The sequence below is a fragment of the Lycorma delicatula genome, chromosome 1, assembly GCF_047948215.1.
Source record: "Lycorma delicatula isolate Av1 chromosome 1, ASM4794821v1, whole genome shotgun sequence".
NCBI classification, from domain to species: Eukaryota; Metazoa; Arthropoda; class Insecta; order Hemiptera; family Fulgoridae; genus Lycorma; species Lycorma delicatula.
In genome coordinates, this window is record NC_134455.1 from 162,353,105 (window position 1) to 162,359,104 (window position 6,000).

The 6,000-nt window shown below is 28.9% G+C and overlaps 1 protein-coding gene across 1 annotated transcript in view; it reads right to left on the reverse strand.

The window, feature by feature from the left end:
• Window positions 1-5,632, reverse strand: part of LOC142318210 (EGFR adapter protein-like) — a 1,091,782-nt gene extending 1,086,150 nt beyond the window's left edge. The window contains exon 1 of the mRNA XM_075354771.1: window positions 5,504-5,632. The gene's annotated coding sequence lies outside the window, so the exon portion shown is untranslated. The remainder of the gene's footprint in view (window positions 1-5,503) is intronic.
• Between the last annotated feature and the right edge of the window lie 368 nt (window positions 5,633-6,000).

Genomic DNA, 6,000 nt, shown 5'->3' on the forward strand with positions numbered 1-6,000 from the left:
AAAATATTTCTTACCGCACCGCTTAACAATATACAAGGATTTATTTACGTTTTGTACTATCAACAAAATATGCTAATTTTATAAATATGGTAATAATCAGATAGATATAAGCCAACAAATGTAAACGGAATTAATAAGAGCAGATCGTAATAGCGATGGATAAGGAGATGCGGGCCTAAAGAGTAAAGGAGCTGATCAAAATTTATAACGTTGCGGTTTAGCTGAACTTTTAAGCTATAAGATGTAATTGCAGCTGGATTTATGATTAATGTCATCATAACTGTATAATACCTGCTCGATGTTAAAAGTACAACCAGAATATGCAAATTCTATGAGTGGCAGTTTTGACCTTTCTAACACTAAACAACAAAGCGTTTTAGCATACCGAAGAAGAATAAAAATAAGAGATTGTAACGAGTAGAGTAAGGACGGTGAAGCAAAGATTCGCATCGTTGTCCGTGTTCTGCCTCTATAGCACTCTGCGAATGCGTGTTTCCGCCGATATAGGACATAAATTATCGCTAACAAGTAATGAGACTAAAACTGCCAACGATAGCATGTTAGATGAGGAAAAATTATGTTTTATAGCAGACTGTACATTCTTCAAGTTACCATAAAAACTACGTAATGAATAAATTTGCTTTTTCAGAATCAAATTACATAATAATTTTAAAAGAATCAATTATTAATAACATTTTACATATGAGAAATCTAAAGTAGAATGAAATAAACAAAAGTTATTTGTTCGGTGTATTCCTACATATTTTGCTTTTCATTTAATTACAAAAGAGTATTTAATATTTTAACCTTCAACTACTTCTCGTTATTTTTCAGTTTTTTTTTGTTTTTATAGTTTAACTTAATTTTTTGTAAATTCTAAACTTGTTTATGGTAAGGACCTAAATGTAAACAAAGCCTTCCGATTTAGATTTTCTACTAGGTTAATTTTTAACACAACTTTTATTCTCAAATTCGTCTTAGAATCGAACATTTAACTTTGTTAATACACCAAATTATCATCAATCAACAAGAATAAAACAGTTAAAAAAATCATACCTTTTTTCCGGCTTTTCTACAACCATAAAGTGATTTACTTTATTTATTAATTATTAAAAAGGAAAAAATCTACTAAAATATTACAGTTTTAAAAAGTGTAATTGGAAGAATTTTATTTCAATATATATATATTTAAATAAAATCAATAAAACATAAAATTACCCAATTTTACAACAATATTTTCTGATAATTAGAATTATTATGATTTTCTGTTTTTATGCTGTAATTTTTAGAGTATTAAATAACAAAATAATACTTTTAAAATAAAAATATGTGTTAAAAAAGGATATTATTATAATTCAAGTAACCACAGAAATCTACCATATATGTAAAAACAAAAACATAAGTTATTCTATAATTAACAATTAATTTTAGTACATTTAACTGCATTTTACAAAAAAAAACATATTTATTTTTTAATTAACACATAACTAGATGCGATGTTCAGGAACATTAAAACGCGTGGTTAAAAAATTATCTTTTTATGTTTTAAAAAACGTTTTACTGTTTTATTTTATAGTTAGGCAAAACAGGGCCATATAATTAGTTTGTAATCCAGCACTGACATACGGGTAGAAACACGACCACTAACAGAAGAACATATGAAGAGGGTTGATGAAAACAGACCGAAGGTTGTTCGTTGAGCGTTGAATTTTGGTTGAAAATTAAGGAACAGAAAAAGGAATGGTAGATTGAGTAATGGAACAGATTTCAAGGATTTAGGAAGGTAAATTCTTAAGAACGAATGAAAGAAGGTTGGGTGTGTCGCAAGGTGAGATCGAAGGATGAAAGAAGAACAAGGAAGTAATGAAGTGATTCTCTTGTGAGGAAAAACGAAAACGTGGTCGGACATGAAGAACATAAACTCAACCTAATTGTTTCAGAAAACTGTTAATTGTAATTAAGAGCCAAAATTATTCCGTGCCAAACATTCCGTTTAAACTAGTGAAGAGAGTTTCCTATTCACTTTTTTACTGAATCAAATACATTGTTGTACGTTAGAAAGTTAATGCCACTGAAATGCAGGTTTTTATTTATTTATTTTTTACTGATACAGTAAAAAAAAACACAGGCTTACGCCCACTACAATTACTGATGCATGACAATGAATTTTCTAAGTCTGAAAAAATCCGTACCTGGCCAAACGTCGTCCGGGACTTTTGAATAAAAGGCTAAGACGATACCAATCCGCCACTGATACTGTGATTAAAAAATATACATCTTCACTCTATTTTCTAAAGGTAATAGAAATACAATTTCTTTATTCACTATTACAAATATAAGCCAAGCCTGAATAAAATTGCGTCATTCTTTCTTTTTTTTTTTTTGAGTTAAGAAGTAAATTACATATCCAAATGTCAGGGCTGTACGAAATTCGAACTTAACTAAACCCAGAATCTTCCAACTAAAGCCAAAAATGCTGACACTCTGCTACGAAGGCAGATAATAATAATAACGATTACATTCAGAGAAAGCGACTCTGAGTACTGCCTTTTGTATCTTAAATACTTTAAAATGAGAGAAAAAATGGAATAATTACTGAAAGAAAACCGATGTTCATAATTTTTATTATGAAACAATGCAATGTAGAAATATTTCTACTATATTCGTATAGATGAATGATTCGAATAACAATGAATGACAAATTGCTTAAAAATTACCTCTCCACCGGTCTCAGACTTCTATTATTAACTTCATGTAGAATCAGAAGTAATTTCCATCAGTAGCACGAGTACATAAATAAATGTAAGCGATGATTTGCATATGAATATCATTACTTTTTTTATTACTGTTATTATTGCTGAATAAAACTCTTCTTCGGGTTTAAACAAGTATTATACACACAGCATTCTTAATCCAATGATTTGTTGATATCGTCATCAATTTTAAATTATTGAAAAGTAACAATAAACAGTCAAAAAAAAAAAATAGTGAAGTAGACATCACCGATTTTAAGTATGATTTTTTTAAAAACGAGCTCCAGAACTTCCCATCGTTGCAGCTGTTACCTGCCATCTGACAAATTTTTTTAACGATGTTCGTATATAAATTAATCTTTATTTATGCATTTTGTATTATAATAATGATTCACTTAAGGAAAATGCCAATCTTTTAACGGAGATGAAAGATTTTTTATCAACATTTTATATTAAAATACATTTAAAAATATACATATTAGGTGAAAAGAATTTTTTATTAGTTTTTAAACTTTTTTATTTAAAAATAATAATTTTGAAAGAGTGAATATTAATCATCTGGGTAACTTAAGCCCTTCAAAATTAAGCTACTTTTCATGATAAAAAACACTAATCGGTGTAATTTTCCGTGCATATTTAACCATGCAATTTAAACGAATTCATAATAACTTAGAACACGTAAATTATTTTACATCGTATGTCGAATAAGTGTTTGCTTTCCGAAGTGGAAGGTCAATAGATCGAGGGGTACCAGTACCAGTGACACCCAATTTTAATGGAAAATGTTCTTCGGTTTTTCAGGCCATTATTTTGTTATTATCTTAATTAACAAATCCTGACCGGACAAAGTAGGATACGACTACACTAAACAATTTTTTTTTCTTTTTCGTTTGTTTCTTAAAAATAGCTGATTCTATTTTGTATCTTGTTTAACACAGTACTTTTAAAACCCCAAATTTCATCTAATATGGACATATAAAAGTATGTAATCGATCATAAGCATATGAGCCGATGTATTCATCTTCTCACACATATTCTAGCGAAATTAAGAGTAATAAAAAATGTCCACTACTCTTTTTAAATACACATTGCAGTTTCAAATTAAATAAATGAAATAAAAGCATAATTATCCTAAACAATAAAATAAAATACTAATTTTGTATGAAAGGCTTTACAAGCAATTTGAAAATTTTCAAAGATAAATTTTTTTTTTGAAAATCATAACAAAATTTTGATAAAATGTCTTTTTATTTAATGTTGTGCAAAACATTACATTTTACTCTATTTTTAGCAGCACACAAGTTTTCCACAAAATTTTATTTAAGCGGCTTAATATTAATGAGGCTTATTTTATTTTTTATTAATGCTGGACTGTTCAATTAAAATAACAAAATAAAAAAAAGATTACCAAAATCAAAAAAAAGAAACACCACTACTAATGGAGGCTGAAAAGGCTGGAAATAGTATAATAAAAAATAAAAAATGAAATAAGCGCAAAACTGGAATAATCGTATTCATGAAATTCAGTATTATTTGGCCTGATATCTACCACAAAAAGGATAAAAACTATACTAGATTTATTCCTTTCGTATGTAATTTTCTTGTTCTCCATTTGTAAATATGAAAATAAACAATTAAAATTAATAAATCACCTTTTCATATAGCGTCTTTAGCGATGCGTCTATAAAATAAATGCAAATTAACTAAACTGAAGTGTAAAATTGGACTTCTATTTTGGACCGATGTACAAAGTTAACATTGAAATAAAAGGAAATACCGTTAAAGATCTATACAATTATCAAATTAAACTCTTTATAGAGTATAAAAAATAATACAGATTGTAATCCTTACAAATAACTGATGTTAAAGCTCGGAATATCGAGCTAAGTTTTAAGAAATAATCCCTCTTGCAGACGACAATCGGTTGCAATCAACGCTTGACTAGTCGATTCTGTAGTTACTGTACATTACAAGAAACCATGTCCAAGAAAACATTCTATTTTAAAATATTACAGGAGAATAAAAGATAAATATTATAAATCTATGCGCACAACAACTTAAGTACGTGTTGTCTATATACACATTTATTCTGAGCTTCAGCTAATTTTTTTCCATTAATAACCTCAGAACACTACTGTTAAATTGGTAATATGTACATATTCTACGAAGGAGTAAGGCTTAAACTATGTACATTAAGTTACTGTTAAACCATGTATTGCAACAAGATATTTTTACCGATTATCACTTCAATCAAAATTATTACAAAATATATATATTACAAAACATTTCGTGGATTAAAGTTGGAACATAATAATTTTCAAATTACACTGTAATTTACAAATAAAATACTAATCATGTATTCATTTCAATAACAAATAAATATTGAATTCATCGAGAATATATACGTGTTCACCGATTATTACTTCTCAATGTTTTTGGTAGAAGTTACAAATTTACTTATTTCATAACCGTAAATACAATCAGTTAATGATTTTTCTTAGTATTCCTTAGTAAACAGTATTCACGATAATATATTTAAACCCTATCTTTACTAGCAAAATATAAAGTTTTCTTTTTGATCTATTTCATTAATGACAAATTTATACTATAAAGTATTCGCTAAGAAAATTTATTTTCAAATAAATAGCCAGCCTTTGGATTTTATTCGAGTTTTGTCTAAGCGTAAATCATAAAATATAACTTAAATTAACAAAACAAAAGAGATAACGAAAAAACAAACATTTCTTTACCTTTTGCTATCACTAAACTAAATCTTCATCACGATTAATAACGACTGAAATCAGAAAAACACTTTCAAAAATAATGGTAAATGTAACGCGAAACGAGGAACTTCAAACACCATCACGATGTATTCAACCGCCGATGAACAAACCACGGCAACGACCGCACGGCACACGGGGCACATATATACAAGAAGAGCTAGTTAAAATTCGAGACTAGATCGAATAAAAGGAGTGAAGAAGAAAGAGCGCGGTTGTATATAACATAGAGGCACAAGAAATGCTGAGTTGCGATGCCAGTCCGACACCGACACACACACTGAGAAGCCAAAGAGTCTGCACTCCTGCAGCTTGCAGCTCGTTGCTTGTTGTTGCAACAAGATTCCCTTCCCCCCACCTTAGTAAAACCACGTCTCGCCTGCTGACCCAATAATAAATAGCTGAGACAATTACTGTATTATAACTGCAACATAATACAGCCGACAACGCGACCTAACAGGGAGAAC